Source organism: Malurus melanocephalus, unplaced genomic scaffold, assembly GCF_030028575.1.
Source record: "Malurus melanocephalus ecotype Western Australia unplaced genomic scaffold, MMel_1.1 scaffold_2, whole genome shotgun sequence".
NCBI lineage: Eukaryota > Metazoa > Chordata > Aves > Passeriformes > Maluridae > Malurus > Malurus melanocephalus.
This window is the reverse complement of record NW_026623234.1, coordinates 491,185-514,027: the sequence shown is the minus strand read 5'-3', so window position 1 is coordinate 514,027 and position 22,843 is coordinate 491,185.

Below are 22,843 nucleotides of genomic sequence, written 5' to 3'. Positions count from 1 at the left end.
TTGTTGTTGTTTGTTTCTTTGTTTGCTTGTGGTTTTTGGTTTTTCATGGTTTTTTTTGGTTGGTTGGTTGGTTGGTTGGTTGGTTGGTTGGTTGGTTGGTTGGTTGGTTGGTTGGTTGGGGTTTTGTTCCAATGCAGAAAATCCCACCCTTACAGATTTGCATGAATCACTTATATTCTGTTTGGATTCTGATTTCACATGTACTTTTTTTCTGAAAATCAGCTGTATGTAGTATTGACAAAAGAAATTATATTACTTAATGGAAATAATTTGTTCTGTGATATTTATGTGGTCTTTTTCATAAAGCATGGTTTCTCACAAGTGTGACTTATTTTAAGGAGCCAGGAAATAGTATTGGTGTTCGTCCTCTTGTTTTCACCAGATGGGGAAAAGAGGATTTTCATCAGCTCCCAAAACCGGTAAAATTTTGCATCATCTTTGCAAGAGTCAAACTGCTCTAAGAAAGAATTGCAAATACCCAAGCAGAGCTTTATCCATGCTTAAGGTGGCAGTGTTGGATRCAGACAACATCCCACTCGCTGCAAGCTAGCTCTAGGAATCTTACTGGAGCTAAATGTTTTTATGGAAAAAAATGGAAAGAGCAGCGATGCATATTAGAAAAAAATGTCCAGACTGGCTTTAAAATGCTGCTAAACTGAAGATCTGACATGGGCTATATTCTGGCTGTGCTGAACTGTAACTGCTGCAGGAGTATTAATAAGGTCAAAGCAAACAGCGTGAGAAAGTAAAGCATGAGCTTCTCCAAAATGCCTTGCCCTGTGGAGGTAGAAACTGTTTCACAAGATGTAAAAGGAATATAATGTGATTTTAATCCTAAATCATCCTGATGAATGATGTTAGAGCAACCAAATAATTCCAGTTAAGACAAAGGTGTGCCTAGCATGAGACACAATTTGTTTAGATTTGTGAGATGGAAATTGAGTGACAAGAGTGACCACAAGGGTCAGTGACTACTAAGGACTTCCTTGTGAAAAAAATACACTCTGTATTGTGTATTCAATTGAAATATGTGAAACTGAATACAGTTTTGCTTCTAACTAAACTTCTGATAAGGTGTCAAAAAAAGAACTTGGTGGTAAAGGTGGAAATCAAGCCACCTGTAAAGGAATTTGTTGGAGAAACAAAGTGTGAATTTTTCTGGTGGCACCTTCTATTGCAGTGCATTGGTGTACATCTCTAATTAAGTCTTGTACATGTGTAAATAGGAAACTTGGTTATTTGACACCTAAATTGTCAGTCTGGATTGCCAAGGTTATTAATATCACACAGTGAGCACAGACATAAATTAATCCCTCTGTTGTTATATGTCAGAGCACTGGAGTTTTATGATACATTTCATTAGGACCAGGATAAYGCCAGCCACTGATATTCAAAAAAGAACACTTTCATCTTGGTACAAATGACAGTTTGGGAAAGTTATTTTCTTTGCAAAAGAGAAACCATCCGGTTAACCAATTGACTCTAGTGTCACAAACCTCAAGAAAAAAAAAAAATTATCTTTGTGAATAGGAAGAGCTGTTATAATGAACTAATTTATACTGTATTTGAAAACATGCTCAAACAAATGTTAAGAAATACATGTGACACCATCAGAAAATAGGGATATTCACCAGACTTGTAGAATATATGCCTCTGTAAATTCAAGTTTTGGTATGCTTCAGGAAGAGCTGCTAATCATCTGTTTAAAAATCTACATCTAAAATAAAATTAATCTAAACCCAGATTTGCCTCAAACAAATATGGAGGCATAACGTTTTGCAGAATTTCTGATCAAAGAATGCATTGTCATCATCCTGGTTCTGGCCAGGGCATAGTTAATTTCAGCAGCAGCCAGGAGGGGGCATGGCCAAGACATTCAGGTTATTTTTTTTTGACCACCTGACATTATTGCTAAGGGCAGGGGGAGGGAGTTTCCTCTRAAGGAAGGGGTCTATATAGCACAGCCTGAAGGAGGCAGCAGTCAGGTATAGTCTGCTGTCAGGAGGGTTCTGTGCGAGTTGTCCACTTCTCTCTTGTATGTTCTCTTATTGTTGCTGTTTGTTTTCTTATCTCACTGCTCTTTCCAGTAAATTGTTATTATCTCAACTCATGATCTTTACCTTTTCTCCTCCAATTCGCCTCTTAGGCTACTCACAAGGGGAGGGATGGGGAGTAAGTGTGGTTTAGAGTGTCTCCGTGGGAGCATTAGATTGAGGAGTACCATTCCTAAACCACGAGGTCATATATAACAACGTTACTTTTTACTGGGACGTRGTTTTCAATACAGTTACAAAAGAGATAAAAGCAAGATATATCTAAACCATAGAAAATCAAGATGCGATTTTGGAAAGGATTGACAAACTTGATCGCTAAAGATCAGAATTTGTCTCAGAGTCTTGAAGAAACATAGGTTACTAAAGTTAAAGGAGTTTCTTTCCACAAAACTTTGCCTTTTCTTCAGGAGCTCCACCAAGGCCTTCAGGAGACCTTGCTGTAAAATTTAACTTTCCTGCTTGTGAATGAGTACATCTATGTTTAGGAAATGCAGGGCTTTTTCCCCCTGCAACTGTGCCTCAACATCAGGTACAGTAGTACCTTCATCAACAGGAAATATATATATAAAGCAGGTTTATCAGTCAGTCCATTTGGGATGAAAGATGTAATAATCACACATTTCCAGCTTCAAAAATGTCTTGCATTAATCAACAGCAAGTAGACCAGCAAGTAATGAGCCAGAAGCACTTATGGAAAATGAAGACATTTAGAATTCAGTACAGTGAAGATCTCATATAAAAAAAAACTCACAAAAAATCAAGATCACCACTGTCTAACCAGATAACTTTGACAGATAAGAATGGCTATCCTCCCTACTGTCTTGTCTGTTTCAGAAGCAACAGATGCTTTAAAAGTTATTACCTGCTAAGTGGAAAATTACAGACCAGATGGAGCTAATTAATTTGCAATTAAAAAATTGCCACAAACCAAATTATATAATTAATTTTCTGCAAGATATGGCTACACAAAAGATTGGTCTGCCACTTTTAAGACATCCAAAACATTCATAACAGTTATATAAGCTGATGGATGCTATGGAGTTGGATAAGCATCTACAAATTCCTATGTGTAGCAAGCTTTGGTGGAAAATTGAAAACCTGGATAATAAACTTTGAGACAGCTCTGAAACTTGGTGCTAATCTGGCAGCTCTTTGATCTCAGCTGAAAYCTCTGCTTGGAAAGAAATAGAGAAAAAAAGTAAGCTTGCCTTTGCACAGCTACAAACCAAGCTACAGAATTATTTTTACAAAATAGAATGTGCATTTCTACAATTTAGTTGAAACTGAATCGTGATGGTCTCTGTGCTTCCCTATAAGACTCCTGCAGCTCTTGCTTTAACTCCTTAATATATTAAAAAAGTTTTCTTACTGTAGAGTTGCTCAGCAAATAGTCAAATGATTGGAGGACTCAGCCTCTCAAAATTCATYAATAAACCTAGGGCTATTTTCAGCTTTTTTCGTGTGTGTGCAAGTGTGCATATGTACAGATAGATATATAAAAGATATATCTATGTGTATGTATGTATGAATACATGAATACATAAATAATAAGTTTCAGGATAGTTTTTAAAWTATAGTTTTATCCCCTTGGTTTTTGCTCAGTTTGAATATTTTTCATACAGAAAAAAATCAAACCATATAAAACCTAGTTAAAGCTGTGAGATAGAGGGACAAAAGACTTGAGCTATTTCTTCTAAAAACAGCATGCTCAGRACTCTCATCTTGCATCATCACTTCCTTGACATGAAACAGCCAAGGAAAYATTTCCAGTCAGATAATGAATTTGCAGAGATCTCCTCTCAAAGGCAAGCAGAAGGACATGGTTTACAGTGCTTCTCTCTCTGCTGTTTGCGTAGCTGTAGCACTCACTTCACCAAAATGCACTGTGCTGCTTCCTGGGCACTGTCACACCAGGACTTTCAGAACCTCTCCAGAGAGTGATCACGAGACACTATACACCATAAGTTATCTAACAAAGGAGAGGAAAAATTATGAAAGGCTAACTTGGGAATCCTTCACTTCTTGCATAAATTTAAGTAACTTAATAGATAATTCAGTTGCTTTCCACTTTTGTGTTCTCTGCAGTAGTGTGAAGAGGGCCTTGTAAGTCCATAAATGCCTATGCAAGAAATTCTTTAAAACTGCGGTGTGTTCCTATGTTTGCAATTTATTTTTTACTTTCTTTTCATGGCACTGCATGGTAGCTATAATCCTGTATTTGGCTGCTTCAGGGATGTTACAGACTGTTTCTAATGAAGGGAAAGATGTATAGATTACTCTGCTGCCCTGCATACTTGGTAATGCTTTGGGATTTTTGGGTTTTTTTTTTGTTTTGGTTTTTTTTTGTTGTTTTTTGTTGGGGTTTTTTTTTTTGTTTTTTTTTTTTTTTTTTTTTTTTTTTTTTAAAGCATAGTTAACCTTCACCTTGATCTTTATTTTCTTTAGCATCTTTGAGAATAAGTGACTGTGAGATTGTATCTCACTAAATCCTAACCACAGGCTGTGGTCTAAGGACAAYCAAAATCTTCCTGGAAAATACCAAAGGACATTTTGCAAGGCTGGAAAGAGACCTGATCCAGAGATTCATATGTAAAACTATTATTTTGTTTAAGCTTTCCCCAAGAAGAGGTGCTTGGGAGATTTTTCCAGCACTTCAGTACACATAAACTTACTTACCAGAAAACGGCAAGAAATAGCTAAGGAAGATTTAAAGTATTAGGGACTGTGGAAAATTAGAATCATGGTAAAACTGGGCATAAAATGTCTGAAATTAAATATCTCAAATTTGGAATGGTGAAACTCTTGCTATGTCTGATCCTTTAATGAAATAATATCATGAATATCTCCCTTACAATAGCCYACTTGTACACTTAAATGCAGAATTGGCAACAGTGAAACAAGGAAAACCTCTGCAAACTTGTTGAGTTCTATTTATGGCTGTTCAAAACTTTTTTTTCTTCTACCTGATGTTTTCAAGAACATTTAAAATGTATTAATAATTATTTTAGCTTTATAAATCAGGTACTGTAGCTGTTAATTTTCTTATTTAATAAAAAGACTATCAAACTTATTTCCAGGTGTTATCTGGTGAACAAAAGAAACAATCTCWGAAAGAAACTGAGGGTTAAATATCAAAATAAATAGAAAACTTGCTATTAATTTTAGTAATGTATGCTTCTTCTCCAACTCTAAGTTTTTGTGGGTTGTTTTTTTTTCCATTTAACTTCCTCAGTATATTCTGAATTAGTATATTAAAAACAGAATGGGAGATAATACATTAAATAAAAATGCRTAGGAAGTTTCATCTTATTCTGCTTTCTTATGTTTCTCTAGCTCCACAAAATACAACAAAAACTCAGAAAAGGTCTACATGCATAGAATGGACTACAGGGCTTCCCCACATGGCATTTAAAAGGACAAATGCAATGATACATGCAGGAAGTACCTGTAAGGATTCTGAGGACAAATATGGACTATGCTAAACTTCAAAAATGGACCTATCATATTTTAAACTCAGAACCATTAAGTCCAAAACTTGAAGGATGCACTTAAATGAAAAAATAAATTGTTTTGTGTGAGGACTAAAGGTATTCTAAATGYATCAATCTGGTCAAGACCAGATATAACAAGAGCTAAAACAGCAGCTTCTGACAAAATCAGAACTATTCTAACACCCATCTTTGAGCCTTTAGAACGCTATTATGCAAGAAAAAGGGAATAATCTGATCCCAGTAATTTTCACAGAAACATAGAATACAAAGTCATCACGTTGGCACAAGCCACAAAAACAGAAGTTGATTTGCTCTATGCATCTGCTTCTCTCTGTACCCTTTCCTTTGACTGGTAAAAAGGAAGTAAAAATAACTTGGGCACCAGTATTTTWCACTTGAACCCCCAGGGCTTTGTAATCTTCCTTGATTCTGCCTGGGTTCTGTCTTGCAGTGTCATTCCTGCCCACAGCAAAGAGTAGCAGTGGAGAGCAGCCTGTGCTCTTGACAATTTGTGACACCTTCTCAGCAACACCTCAGGCCTCAGCTCCCCAAGGATRGCACCTCTCCTGACCCCATCAGGGTGGCATATGGGGACCTCAGTTCCCTTGACAGAGGCACCCTTTGCCAGCACTCCTTGTTTCTTCCGGCTGTATCCACTAAGAGTTGCTGGTACAGTTTGTCCTYGCAGTCCTTGTTTGTGGGTGTCTGTAGCTGTTAAAGCTTCAGATCTGTCTTTGGTTGTGATGCTGGAGGGTGAAGACTGAAGAACAGCCCTGATTTTTTGGGTCACCAGAGTCTAAAGTGTCTCTTTAGAGACATTCTCTGCTGTGTCTGCAGAGGAGCAAAGTTCTGTGACCACTGATCCATTTCCTCAGCTGCTCTAATGCTGTGCAGCATTAAAAACAGATACTGAAACAGATGATCAAACTGTGCCCATCTTTTCCAAATACTGGTATTTTCTCCAGGAAAAGGGATCAAAGATTCATTGCAACCTACCATCTGTACTGAAGTATCCTTCCTTACCAGTTCAGTGTGGGTGGAAGTATCAGACATCTCAGGGGCTTTCTCTGTGGGAACACTGTTTTTATCTCTGACACAAGTGCCCACCATCCTGGCAGAGAATAGAACACTTCCCTGGGCTGTGGATCTACAAGATGCATAGACCTTCTTATGCAACCTTCTGTGCAAACTGCTGGTTCCTCTCTGTGAGCCCTCCCAATCCCCATTTTCATGCCCTGCCRCAGATTACAGGATAATTTATCTTCTAACACACCTTCAGGTGACTGATCTGTCMAGGATGGCCTCTGAGCCCATGATCAGGGAACTCGATGGTAGTTAAACTAAATAGACATCTGTACCCACCCTGCTTTTTCTGGGCTCCAGAAGAAACACTTAACCCCTACTTTCTAAAAGYTTTTAGAAAATACTTAGACTATATGGACTTCTAAAAATATTTAGAGAAGTTTTGCTTCAACTAAGCCTTGACTAGTATTTCAAATTATCCACTGATGAAATTCTGCGTTTCAGTTAAGTTCTCTTTTCATCTTCTGAGTGGCCACTTGCCAGCACTCTTTTTGTTGGCAGACTGTCATGTGGTAATGATTAACTGACACTAATGGTCTCCTTCTCTTAATTCTTTTGCCCAGGACTTGTSATCCGAATCAACTTTAAACAAAAGAGAACAGCACAGGTGAATTATTTCAAGAAGTGAGAATAGAAAATACATTCCTAAGGTTTTTGTTTATGCAACRATTGCAGTAATTTAGTCCTATTAAATGGGACTTATTGTAAACCATGCCTGCTTACTTGCAATATTGATAAGAAAATATMTCCTGGAAAGTCAATGACAGAATTCCATCACACGATACTTGTCAAAATGGGCCTCTAGAGGTCATTTAGCTCACCACCAACCCAAACACTCTCAACATAAGATTGTCTTTCCTAGGACCTCAGGATCTGAATTCCCACATTAACAATAAATCCAAAATGGAAGAAATGAAGGGACTAAAGAGATGGGAAGTCCTTTAGCCCATCTTATTCTTTGCCATTTTGTGCTGTTCATACCTCTGCTYCTTACAGACCTAACTAAAATTTGTAGACAATTTGTTAGTATTCCTGACAGAGGTGGAAGAAAAATWGTGATGTGCAATTTTTTGGCTACCCACCCTTTAAACCATAAGTTATAAATCATAGATACCTACAATGAAGTTATCAGTCTGTATTGTTTTATGTACAGAAGAGTGCATTTCTCAATATACATTCAAGTTTCAGTGTGTGATGAGAAATAAATCTTATATCTTACCCTGATTTTAATTTTTTAAAATTGTGCTTTGCTTTTATTTGTTCAATACTGACCACTTAATTTATAAAATGCATGTGTTCTCTGGCAGACTGCACCTAGTCTATGACTAGAATAATAATGCTGAGAAAGGTGTATAATCAATCATAGGAAAAATAAGACTTGTTTTACTATTCTACTTGATGATCTGTCCCCCTCTAGGTTTGAGAGTGAGTTCTAGGTGCTCAGGCATGCTCACTTTTTGATATTGTTAGTCTGGAATTGTCTGAAGAAAAAAATATTTAACTTAAAGGTTAAAGTACTAGTTTCTTTCTCTAACTGGAAAAACAGACAAATTGGATTTACATTTCAGAAATTGCCAAGAAGCAACAGAGGAATAGAACTGCAGCTAAGTAATAATGCATTTTTTTCCTGACTGGCACTGATTTCCCTTATGACTCTCCTCACTGTGCCATAATGATGAAATTAATGTGCAGGTTCATTCTGTAAAAGGTCARTGCGTCCAGAGAAAAAAAGCCTAAAGTGAAGCTGTCCTAGATTTATTATCAGGCTTCCAGAGGAGCTTACCCATAGAATCCAAGAGTGCTCCTGGAGAGATATGAGATGACTATTTCCTCCTGTACATCATGGACTGTCACAGACTCGCACCTCTGTGTATTTTGTTCTAGACACAAATGTTCAACATCTCCCAGAGTCACCACAGTTCAGCTATAACTATAGAGCTCCTAGACCCGAGCTCCGAAATTTGGTGATCACTCCAAGCTCTGAAAACAGCATTCAGACATTTGGATATCATCTGGGAGTTACATATTTTCATGCAAAAAAATATTGGCATTTATTGGTCATCTGGATGGAGAAATGAACAGTGCTGAGCAAAAATGCCATTTTGCCAGACCCCTGGCAGTCACACAGCACATTTACTGCAATACTTTCCTTAATCTGTTTTCTCTGGTGCTGGTGTCTCCCTTCCTCTTCTCTCATTCTCCTACAGTTTCTATCAAAAGATATTGTGTTTCATATGAATCATCTGAAATCATCTCAGCCGCACAAGGCAGGTGTGAGTTCAGTTATTTCTGGAAAGATGTTTACCTCAGGTTATTTCCTCACTCAGTTTCTGAATGGCCATTTGGATCTAGGTGAAACCTCTAAATGAAGAAAGCAAAGCAATATTTCAATCCATTCTTCCTCTCAGAAACGGTCCTCTAGGGCAATTAGCTGCTGAAATTATATGAGGAAACTGCTCTACACTACATTCAAATATCACAAAGGATTCTTAAAGCCAACATTGACGTTCTCAAGGTCAACAATTACTAAACAATGCTTTTAAAAAAAATATAGAAACCCAAGAAGTTTCAAATTCTTTTCAATTTTCAATTTGAAATGAATTTTCAATTCATTTCAAGATTTCCAGAGAAGTTGAGATTATTTTTTTAGGGAATGTATATATGGGGAAAAAAAATGAAAAAATGGTCAATTAAAAAATTAATCACCTGGTGATTAAGACGAGCTACCCATTTGATTCTGGGACAGCATCAGTTGTCCCGGCTTTTGGTAGCTCAAATGGGGATAATGTTTTAAGAGAGCTGTACATGCTCTAGAAAAATTCCTTCCACAAATAAACATTTTTTTGTTTCTGTAAATAAATCTTCTTGTAAAGCTCAAACAAGTAGAATCTTTCAGAACCTGACTATTACRATTTTGTTTTGCAGTATCCTAAAACTTCTTACAGAAGCATAAGAGGAAACCTACTTAGGGAATGATACATTAAAGCAGAGATTTTCTTCAGCTACAAAAGTTATTGTAATAATGATACTTCTTTACTTGTGGGAGAGTTCACTCTGAACTTTGATGGCGGCGCCAAGCTTACTTGACTGGTTTTGGCTATACAGGCTTGCAGACTTGGGAGAAGGAAGAGGAAGAAGCATTAACGTTGTACAAAGTATTCCGTGATTTTTGTTGTATTTTATTATTTATCACCTGCTATGTACATAAGGGCTTTTTCTTACTCCACCTGCTTTCTCCCTGTAATAGTCATCAGCCTCCAAGCCTACTACTGCTCATGCAATATTAACATTTATGATGTTGCCAAAATGTTTAGCACAAGAAGCCAGAAAACYCTTGCACGCATGCACACACAAGGGATGGCATACTTTCAGATCACAGAAGCAATATCCCAAGCATATGAATGCACTATGTAAGCAGAACAGGAGGGATTAGAAAAACTGGAGAACTTGGCTGCAATTTACTGTATGATTAAAAGGTTAAGCAAAGCCTTTCCAGTAATTTTTCTCAGCATAATTATTCAATGCACTGCATTTCACAGGGTGAGCAAGACAATCTGAACTGGACCTGTAGCTGTAGTTTAAGGTGATTTTTCTTTTAATAGAAGCCCAGTATGTTTACAGAAACCACAGAAATGTTATATAAATTCRTGTTTAAAATCTTATCTGCTGTTTGGAGACAAAAATGGGATCTGGGTATTTTAGAGTAGGGAGAGACTCATCTATTGTTTGTGTGAGAGCATGCTATGTGAATATTACCAGAATTGTAACAAACATTATTTTGCTCATGGTTTGTTACTAACTAATATTTGTTTACTAGACAAAATGCAATCACTGGATGAACAATTGAGTTCAAGCAATCTCTGCTAACTGATTAGCAATATCAGCGTATATAACCTTATAAAAATGTGAACCATGGAAAAAAGAGGTATCCCCATTAAAGTACAATGAGGTTGGATCTAATCCTGCAAGTGCCTGGTGAGGCTGCATCCACATTTCAAATTCATAGTCAAAAGGCTTAGCATGAGGAAAGGTGTTTTATTTTCACTTCAAAAATCATTGGAAGTTCTAATTATACTTTTCACTTTTATAAAGTTATAAATCATATGATCTCAAAAGGCATTGTAATCCGTGATGAACTTAATCTCATAATACCCAAGAAATATAAAACTTCTTTAAATAATATTTTCTCGGGCTTATGGGAAGCTGGTAGCTCAGCCAAGCATAAAACCAGATATTCTTACCCCTTTATCTATGCTTCAGTCATCTAAAAAACTCTCTAACTARTGGCTCTCACCTTCTCATTTTATTTTCTTAATTTTCTTTTCAGTGAGATAACTCTGGTCTTCTTAACAGGCATCAAAAACTTTCACCAAACAAAGTCAGCRATTAATTTGCTGCAAAACCAGAGTAGTTCTCAGCTAGGTCTCACTGTTCCAAGTATCTTTATAAAAGGTTTATATTCTAATTAAAATAAGTAATAGTTAATTATGAAGAAATTTGTTTAAGAAGCCAAACATAATGAATATAATTTATTTTTCAATGAAAATTTGGATGCAACTATATGTAGGGTGACTTCACTGATTACTGGAGATCTTATAATAATTGTTCACAGATTTGCTTCTTTTTTTTTTTTTTTTTTTTTTTTTTTTTTCACCCCTCTTTCATCAGTTTCTTAAGAAAACTGCTCCTTATTCTTCTTTTCTGTATCTCAGAAAGAAACAGGAAAGATTATTTTTTTTAATGGTAGGAATAGATCTTTAATGCTTCTGAAACTTCTGTGTTTCTCAAATAAGCAGGACTTGCGAGGTATAATGAGAAGGTAAAATTTAAAGGTAAATGCTTTAGACACAGAAACACATCCCACTGTCAAATGCCTTCTATTCTCTGAGAAGCAGAATCAAAGATGAATTCTGCTAAGTTCTGAGTCGTAGAGTAGATTCTTTGTGAAAAATGGGAGAGATCCAGGTAAAGAAAACACATAAACAGATCAGCAAGATTTTAAGGAAGAGGTAACATGACCAGGCCTAAATATAATGGTGAGAAATAAAATCAGAAGAAACCAAATCTCTGAAGGAGGTGCAAACAAGATTTTTTCCTTGCATGTAAATTAGTAGAATACTATGAATTAGTTAAGCACCCTTTTACATTTACAGGTGAGATATGAAAATGTATTAATAATAATAGAAATACAGTCAACTTGCTATCTAAATTATYTGAGTAACTGCTATTGACGGGCTGTGGTGTAGGTGGCAGATGTGATTGTACTACATGATTCTTTCTTAAGGGGTGCTAAATCTGAAAATCCATTTAACATTTAAACAACAGCTTTTTTAAATCTCTTAGAACTCAATTGTTTGGGACTAATGATTGCAATTTAGATTAGATGTCTGAGTTGTGTAACTTTTGCAAAAATTCTAGGAAGGGCAAAGAAGTTTGAAAGTCCTAATGTCAAGAAAGCTGGATTTTGTTCCAGTGTGTTTACCTCCGATTTTGTTCCAATTTGTTTATCTCATAACATTCTGTAAGCCATCCATATCACATGGAAAAGGAATTAAATGTCATGGCCACAAAATCTGTGTTTTATCTGAAAACTGAAGGTAAAATTAAAAACTGATGTTATTTTGTTAAGCTAGAATAGGTAGCATTTAATACACTGAAAAGAGTGTGTGCACTCAAGGAGAGCAAATCTTTTTGCTGTGAAATCCAAACCATTACTATTGGTCTGTAGTACAAAGGGTTTTGTTTCTGACAGATGYTTGCTGATAGATTGCAGCTTTTAGAGTCCCTATCTTCATAAACCCAGAAACAGTCAGCTGCCTGAACAATTTTCAATGTAAAAGAATAAAAATGAGTATATAAATTGGATAAAGGTAAAGATAAACCCTGACTATCAATAGAGATCAACAAAGCTCTAACTACTGGGTTGAACATAAAGAAAAAAACAGGGTGTATTTCATCRAAAAATTACTGTTAGTTTTCCTGACTCTGGAATAGACCAGGGGAGCAGTGGTGCACCTGGGCTGGACATTCACAAGAATTGAGGACAAATTAGAAGCTATAAARCTATAGGAATCAATTCTTTATGCATCAGATTATGTGATTGTTATTATTGTTGATTTCTCATTTCTACAAGTGCTTTCAAGATGCCTTGGTGTTTGAGCTTACAAAAAAATCTTTTCCTATCCACGCTGTATTGTACATGTAGCATAGTGGTTTACTTCAATATTTCATATTAATCCCAACCCTAGAAGCTCATTTGCTTCCTATTGTTCCTGAATTGTTKTGCTGTTTTCAACTGCTGCCCTTTTGCTACTGCAATTGTTCTCCTACCTTGGTGACCTTGGCAGTCAGTGAACAATTTTGAGGAGCTAATCAGGCTTTTACTGATTTTTACTGAAGAGGTAGTGGAGTAGTACCTTGTCAGGCAATGCTGAGTGGACAAGCCTTACTATTTTATGATGCTTTTTCTATATTGTTTAGTCACACATAGATCTTTGTCCACACAGCTGATACAAATRCATACAAGCAAAAGTGATTTATGTTTAATTAAAATGCCTTCCACAGCTTGACTGAGCACAAAAGTCTTTCAAAAACACATCCTTCAAATAAGGACTCTAGGGAAACATTTACAAAACGAGATAAAAATGAAAAAAAGCWCAACACAATTACTTAGCAAGCCAAATTCCAATTTAATAATTCATGCCATTCCTCCGTACCATTAGTTGAGATGAGGAAGTGGGGATGGTGACAAAGTGTTCAAAAAAGACTTGTAAATGTACACTTTGAGCTTTCTGAATATTTCAGCTTTCCGTATGGGTCAGCTAGTTTCTTGAAGAAAAGTGCATCCTCATCCTAGAGATTATAACTTGATTTATTAACCATCCAAGCTAACTCCTAATTGCTGTAATTCATTAAAACTTCATTTCCCATTTCACCCCCRTACCTACTTCAAAATTTTATTCTTTCCTTCTTCATTCACTTCTTTCCTCCTTCTTTCACTGTTGAAGAAAATTACTTTATTTCCCTTAAGCCTTTATTTTAATAGTTCRTATAAACAGAGAGTGTGAAACCACCTGACATCTAAGTCTAATCATCACTAATATGCAAAATATACTCACATTTTTCCATATTAATACCTCAAAGACCTTCTCTATTTCATAGGGGCAGAAGAAATTTTTGAGGTAACATATCTTCCTAACACCAGTCCTAATCTCCCTATTTTGGCTACTAAACAACACTACTTGTGTTTTAGTGTTAATATCCAATGTCATGCTGTCTCCAACTAGCATTACAAATATCATAATTTGTTTTGAATGAGGGAAACATGGTAGCTGGTTAAAGGTCTGAGATTACAAATCTACCATGTATAGTGTTCTGGTGCTGTAAATAGAGCTCATTGACGTGTCCTGCCTGACCCCTTGTTCCCCATTATATAGTGGGCTAATTATGTGGTGCTAAGCARGATGAAGGAGAAGAAGCGTAGATTYATTTTTGCTCCTCATGGCATATTCTGACCCTTCAAGGAGAAAACATAATCCAAATGCCTATTTTTATGACATTTGAAAAAAACTGTGAATTCAGTTGGGATTTACAGGACAGGAAAGTAGTGAATGCTTGCCATTTGATGTGGAATGAGGTTTCTTACAGAGGAGCAATGTGATACAACTATTTGTTGTCATCCAATGACAGTCCAACTCCTATTTCCCATTAAGGAATACTGAAAAGAAGAAATGTAAACCATTATGYGCTGCATTCAATATAAAACTACAGAAGGTTTGTGTCAAAGGGATTATACACTGGAACTGTACAAATGCATTTATTTTTAAAAAGATGGCTTTTATGCAGCATTCCACTGTWGCTAACTATACCCAAGGCTCTTACCTACGAGTGGTAAGAGCTTAATCAACTCATTTTGAGACTTGTGAGAGTTTTCACTCTTGAAATTACAAGAGGTTGCACCAAGCCTCGTAGCTCTGCCACAAGACACCTAGTCTTATGTTCACCTAAGTAACAATTGTTCCCCATTATGGATTGATGCCCATTAAGAACTTTCCATCAGCCTTAACATGTCTGTGTGCATTATTGCTGCTCTTTGTCACTCTTTTCTGTCAACCTCCTCCAGTTAGCTATTCCCCAGCCTGTTGTTCTGAGGACAACAGAAGCATAGATAATCAAGAAGGGAGATTGGGAAAAGCTGGCTGTGGAAGGTGCTGAAGGAAACAATGGTGGTGAGAAGCTGACAAGAGTAGCAGAGGTTGATGGTCCCAACATTAGCAGTCATCAGGATAGCAGTGCAGGCAGGGGTGGGTAAAGGCAGGTGGACAACGCTGATGACTCACAGCAGCAGARAGACTAATGATGCCTTCATTAGGGAGCAACCAACCCAAAAAAAAAGAGCAGAGGAGATTGTTTTATTGGTTGGTATCCGTTGTCACCTGTCCTACCACAAGAAATGATGTAAAGCTCAGTTGGATAAAATCTTTGTTTCATGATTGCTGATAAGATTCCTAGGATACAACTGTGTTATGCTGGAAGTATGTAAGTACAAATATGTCTGTGGTAGTTAGTGAAATCAGTTTTGATACAAAAATTAAATTATCCTCTCCTGCTATGATACTGCTTATTGAACTTTGCTACCTTGTTGCTACAGTGCTCCATCAGTTTCCCACAAATCAATAGCTGTCAAAATGCAGTTATACAGCGAGGTAGTGCTCATCATTAAAATGGAGAGCTAGGCAAAGAAATCTATTCTATRGAATTAAACAATATACAGGTAGCAAAAGTTCAAGCAAGTTCATCACTTACACTGCAACATCATAAAACTGTTTTCTTTCTCCCCATACTGAGTTTTCTTCTATCTTCCATTTTCTGGAAGATGTGTCAAGCACAAGTTATGTTCTGTGGCTGAATGCCAAACATGCTTTTTCTCCTACAAATTGTGTGGAATAAGTTAAGAGTCTTAATCATCATTATATTAATATAAAAGCTTTTTGTTCCCATTAAGACTTGCTCCTCATTTTTCAAATGTCATTTACAACAATTGATTTGTATCTTGTTAATTTGAAATAATTCATCTGAGATTGAAAATAATAATTAAAAATAGTTGCATAAATGACATTTAGTCTTTAACACGATTACTATTACAGACATTTGTATAAATGGGCTCCAATGTATTACTGATTTTCTATCGCTGCATTTTCTAAAAATAGAATGATGATTTATTTCATTTTTCTCATCTTGTGTTGTGACTCTCTGAAATTGAAAGTGCATTATAATATGGATCTCTGTATTTTCTTATACTGCTGTAGTAGCATACAGCTTTCCCCTGCACCTCAGACTTCCAACTTCTGATCTTTCACTAAGCTGTATAGAAATGTTACATGGATTGGCAGAACCAAATAGCAGATCCAAGACAGCTGGATGGAGGCTGACAGAAACAAAGATGGAACAAGGAAAAATAGGCAGCAGGAGAACACATGTAAGGACTGAAGAAACATCACATCACCGTGTAGCTGTGATAGCTGGGGATTCAGTCCTGAAATTTCTTATTCTACCATTGATTTTCTGGGTAAATATCTTAAATTCCAACTGGGTACAGGTGGAAAAGAATCCTAGATTTTAATTTTACACATCTCCCTTACAATTCAGAATAGAGGAGAGGTGATGGAAATTCATATCCCAAATGAAAGCTCTATTAGCCAGCTACAGATAGATTTGTCTATCTTAACTTAGGATAAAGACACATACAAGCTAAATCTGAAGAAGATTATGAACCTAAATTATWAAAATGTTGTTGAATATATTTGCCCTATCCTATTAACTAAACAAGAAGGGTCATTGGATCATCTGTACTTAACATACAGTTTATAACACGAAAACTGTAGAAAACATTTACATTTAAYGACACTCACTAAAATTTTCATAGATACTAGAGGCCAAACTGCACATAATTATTTCTTATTCTTTTTACTGTGTGCATATGAGTTGTCTCTGACCTTTCATCATCTTGGGTTTTTAGATTTATCTCAAAATCAGATTTTATTGTCATGAAAATTCACTCAATAAGGTGGGAAAAACTTCAACTGAGATTTATAATTGTCACTCTCACCTTTCTAAATAAACAACTGATAGGGAAAAGGTTGGCTGGAATAAGACTGGAAAGTGAGGCATGAAAAATCTCCTATTCAGACAGTGGAAGAACACATTAATCAGTCCCTTTGTGTGATTTTCCTCAGGTCTAGTGTATACCACCATCTAGTGGCTCTGAATATAGTATGGAAAATGACACTTTATTGTAATTCGTTTTGATGCTTGAAACAAAAAATCTTCAAATAAACTTTTACAAGAACCATTATTGGTAATGTAACATTTCCTGCAGCATTACGATCCATCAGAATTACATGTGAGATGGCAAACTGTCTTGGCCTTGACTGGAACTGAAGTGCCATGCCAGAACACAAAGCAACGGTGGCAGGAGATAAATATCCCCTAATCCCATTCTTCTCTGTTCTTGGCATTGAGAGCCTCTGAAACAGAAGATATAATACCAATCTATAGAATGGGAGAACTGCCTTTAATAAGGAGGATTGCAAACACATTAACTGSAATACTGTGTTGGTAAGCAGTCAGTTAAAAAAATGACTTTGCATTTATCTCAGAATTATTTTTCAAAGCTATTATAGTGATATTTAATGGTAGACCTTCCTGCTCTAGTTTATATAATGCAATAGATAAAAGCAGAGCTRTAATGTGGGGTTTGTAATTATGGACCTTGAGACCCAGTGTAAATGGCTACTCTGTGGAATCAGGTTAACCAAAACTGAATRCCTGAGCATAATTTAGTGTATGAGCTGTGCAGATCCTTCATGATCAGCAAGGCTTTATATACCAAGGATAGAGGTTTCCCTATGCAGARAACAGCTATCTTAATCTGATCTTGAAATCAACAAGGCAAAAGTAGTCCCATTAGACAATATACTGAGCTGTACATATAGAGGTCATGGGATAGAAGATGGAGACAAGAAAAGAGTCACAGACTAGATGCTGCATTTGAGTTCTATCAGTCAAGTGATAAATTGTAATTTCTTCTTGTCAGTTCAGGCTACATTGGAACTAGGAATGACTCACTCAAGAGAGCTGGCTAGAAGAGGGATTGGAGGCATTTTTCCATGTAGTTCAGAGACAGGAGTCATCTTGGCAGGGTGAATTTCCCATACATAGTGACAAATAACCCCACATCATGAAGGTGGGCAGAATGCTGAACAATAACTAGGGAGCAGAAAATAAAGAAAAAGAAGGGAAGACAGAAGCATACAAAAATAAATTGAAGGTCAGATGGCATATCTGTGAGTTACAGAGTACTAGGTTGTTCAGAATGCTTCCAGCAAGCTCAGACCCTCTTCCATAATACAGTGAAGTCCCACAAGTTTATTCTTAATAACTCTGCTCAAACGAATGAGCAAAACATTAAAATAAAAACACAACCTACTCTTCCAGCACTAGGTATGCATTTCATTTTAGGGATGCTAACAATTCTTCTATACAGCTGTTTTCCCATGGGAATCACAGCCTGTGACTGGACATACAGATTCTCTATCCATCTGTAGCCAGTACTCCCTGTGGTGAAAATGAAATCAAAGGAAACAAATCAGCTTTATCAGTCAGCTTTTCAGAAAGCAATTTTGGAGAGAATATTCCTATCAGGATTGCATGTAAATTTGTGAAACAAGGAAAATTTCCAGCAAAGATACTGTTATGCAATACATTATCTTTTTTTTTTTTTTTTTTTTTTTTTTCTCAATTTCTGCAGTAGAAATCATCAAAGATGCTTTGAGCAGTGCCAGATATCCTGCTGGTTACTCATAAAAAGCACAGTTTAGTGCTATTATGGCATTTTAGCCAGTACTCTCTCTCTAATTATTTTTAGTCCTTTTCTGCACACTCAAAAGCATTTAATATGTGATGGAGGTTGTGACAGTATGTTTAGTATCTTTTGGTACTAATAATGACCAAAATCAGCAATTTAAATTTGTTTTGGCTCTTAGAATATTTTTTATTATAAGGTTATTACACAAAAGGGAAAACATAAATTTTGGATATGTAGAAAAAGAARTTAATCAAAGAAAATGAATTCTTTTACTAATACTTATAACTCTTGAAAGTAATATTAAACATGGCAGTTAGAAAAAGTGAAGGAAATGCAGAAGTTGAAGAATGAAAGGAGTAGAGAGTAAATATGTTCATTTKTTTATCTTATTAGGGAAAAAATAAGAATGGATAAATTATAGCATCTTTACTAACAGAAAAATATTACACATTGAAGAAGGCCTACAGAATAGTGCAGAYATATGCAGCAAGAAATTATGTCTACAATTTTAAGAATTAAAATTGGAGCTATGGCCTGCATCTTTAGCTGTAAKGGTAATTAACCATTGCAAAAGGGTACTTAGGAAAATTGTCCATTCTTCACCTCCTCAATGAAAGCACAAATTATGGTCYTGCAATCAAGAGTGACTGGATGGAATTCTATGGTCTGTTAGACAGGAGGTACAATTCAGATGATAAAACTCTATTTTACTGACCTTAAAAATCAATAAAAGGTTTGTAATTTTAAGCCCTAAGTATCATAAAGAAAACTAATCATGCAAATCTGATTTCTCTGTGTTATAATGAATCTTCATAGCAAGAAAGAGTGTCAGAATAATGTAGTGCAAAAGGAACATTCTCTTCTGCTKCTTCTTCTGCCTGTCTCCATATGGTCACAACTTTGGGACTTGTCATCTTATCCATTTCTTCTTTACACATAGCAGTTCTGGATTGCTCCTGGAAATAGTTGTTTGCAGCCAGACCTAATGTACTGGAATTAAGTGCAGTGTTTTCAATCACTAGACCCACAATTTGTGGGCAGTCCTTATTAGTTCACAGTTCTACTCTGGCAACATTAAGAGGGAGGGAGTTGTGGGAAGGGTAAAGTGCTGAGTACTTCATGTGTGAAACTGTAATATTTTCTTCTAATAACATTCCTCCGGGCTGCCTCTTCCCACAAAACACATGGAATTGTGGTGCATTTTCATGCCAACTGATCTGTTAGATAACTATTTGCAATACAAAAGAGCTCTCTGTTTTAAATTGATATACTCTGTCTCCTCACCCTTCTCTTTGTATGGCTACTTTAGAAACAGTATAAGAAGTTACACATGGTAACACACATTTGGGGTGGGAGGTGCTGCATATGGGTGCAAAAGACTGCTGCTTCTTAAGCCGCACAGAAATCTATCTGTGATGCTCATAAATAGTTACAGGAGGAGAAAAAGGCAATCCTAGTTTCATTCCTTGGGAGAGGGGGAGAGAGATGACTTATAATCAAATGGAGAAAAATCAGCCAATATTAGCATCCTGAATAATAATACAGAGATTGACTAAAGAGATTTAAACATTTCAACACAMCCTGGAAAAGAAAATCCAGTTTTCTGATAGCGGTTATTGAAGTTGAGCTATGCCAAAACATAGTTTACAGCATGAATGAGCAACCAAAGCACAGGAATAAAAAAATACCACCTGGAATGGTCAGATGTCCTTTTGGGGCAGATCTTTTTACCCATCAGTTCAATGGGTATCTGTAATACCAGCTTTCATCGTGAAAGTCAAGTTTGGCTTCCATCCTATGTTCTTTGATAGCCAATTACTTATTATTCTGAGGTTTCTTTTGTAAACTGATTTGCTCTATTCTAGGCATGAACTATATTTGTTAGGATCACATTAGTCTCATTATGTTGTGCAGGTGTTTCATACCAATCTATATCTAGGGCTTTTTATTCACGTAAAGTAAATTCTTCTCATTTAGACTTAAGTTTATCATACCAAAGTTAGGTGGATTAGGTCATTTCAGTGCTCTTTTTTTTTGCATTTTTTTAGTCTCTGATAATTGCACTAAATTAGTAGCATAAACAAATGTGTCAAGSAGATATCATCCTTAAAAATATATATAAACCAGAGAAATTATAGAAATTAAATGACTTGAACCTCCAATTTACAGTTGCACCCATGTCTTAAATATTCATCCAATTTAAAAGCAAGKGAAATGGCTAGTTTTGAATTTGAGCAGTACTTTCTTTGCTCTTGTCCCCAGCCACATGCCACAAAGTGAGCCAACCAACAAATTTAAATAAATAGGATTTTGCACTGTCTGCAAAAAATTATTCAAGCAAGTGGTGGCAGTAAAAATGTTTTATTTTTAGTCAGGGCAGTGGGGCCACTGAACAGACACCAATGACTAAATGTACTTTGAGTCTAACAACTGATTTCCAGTTGCCAAGCCTGTAAGAATCTTGCCAATTTATATTTGATTTTTTACTCGTGATGAATATCACAAAATATCCCTAAACATCCTAACTTTTAATAAGCTAAAACTCACCTCATCAGTAGCTTATTTGATGTGATGCACTAGATTGATGTGAGTCATCCAGTTACAAAACTTGGTTTTTAATTACCAAACACCCCCAGGCTAATCACATATGATTGGTTTGCCGGGATTAAACATTCTCCCTGCAGTATCAGTGGGTTTAGTCAATCCCCACAAAGAAACCATTACAAAGATCTTCATATAAGGGATGTTTTTGGGTAAGTTATTAATGTTTTCTTTGGGCAAAATGAGTAATCTCATGTTTCTTTATTTTGTATAGCAAGGACAATGTTCATAAACACTTAGGACTGAGGAGTGGTGTACACTGTTCCTTTGTTTTGAGGCAGACACRGTGAGGCAGGGCAAGTTTTACAGTGTTTTTCTGTTGCCTACATCTCTTTTCTCCAACTCATTATCTTTGGTCTTGGCTCTAATTTTACAGTGTCATTTTCAGCAAGTGGCAGTTACAAGTTTTTTCAGCCTTCTAGGGTTTTATTGCCAAATTAATATAGTCTTATGATATCTTAATACATTTTGGAATTTTACCACGGGTATTTAAAGAGCGCTCAGGTTAGTTTTCTATAAAATGTAATGATTCATGCAAACTATGAATCTCTGTATATAAAGCTCTGTATATAAAAATAGCTGAAAAACTGAGTAACAGAACTTTCGGGATGTTGTTATTTCATTAATTTCTGTGTGATCTTTTGTTGTTCTCATGGTTGTCTGTCTGGTTACACACACAAGTACAGGGATAGCTCTCCCTGCCTTGTCAGGGGTCTAATTATTTTCTCATCCATACTTAGGTTTGAAGCTTTGAAGCTTACTGARGCAAAGTATGTGGGCAGCACTGCTGTCACCCTTGTTGCTGTAGCTCTGAATACGGTAGTCCTGATTCCCATTGTACTGCAATTAATCTTCTGCTTTGCACTAATGGATGAACAARCATATTTACTGCAGCATAAAATCCTAATTATTTCCTGAACAGATGCATAAAGGGAATTTAAATTAATGGCAAGTGACAAATGTGATAAATGTAGATAACATCTTTAAATACTAATAGTCGGCATTGCAGACATGTTTTCAATACTCAGTTTCTAAACTTCCATAGGGTGTCTGCCCCTTTGTAATGAACTTGTCCCACAGCCAGATGTTTCAGGCACCAGCTAACTCCCTCTGGGAACACCCCTGACCAGCAGGCATGGCTGAGTTGTGTGGGATTCACCATGATTGCAGACCCTGATTCTCCAGAAAGGTGTTAGGAGTCCTCCTTTCATCCTAACTCCTTTGCTTTATAATCATTCCGTATTTCTGGTCACAAGCTTATGAATGAGGTCTTCATCCTCCTCTCATTCAACTGTCTTTAATGTGTTACATAGAGRTGAAACAGGTTGGGGTTTATTTAGAAAATTCTCTACAAAGTTTGTTCCATGACCACACCTAGTTGTCATACTAATAATGAGAACTTTAACGATGTAGCACTTAATATTTGCCATGTCTCCAGAGAACACTAACCTAAATTTTCATCAGCAAAGCTTCCAGGAACCATCACTACATGACATACAATTCTGTCTCTTTCACAGAGCACAGACATATTCTAGGACCTGCTTCTCCATATCCATCAATGTCTGACTTGACTTGGCAAAGGACCTCTTATTTTTATGTCATGTAGGTTCYCAGTTTTTGTCTGGGCAAACAAATGTATTGATTTGCTACATTATTTTAGCAATAGCAACAGCCCAAAACATGTTAGCATCTTGGTGGCTATTGGTGGCTATATCCCTTGACAAAACAAGGGTTGTATCTGATCTGTG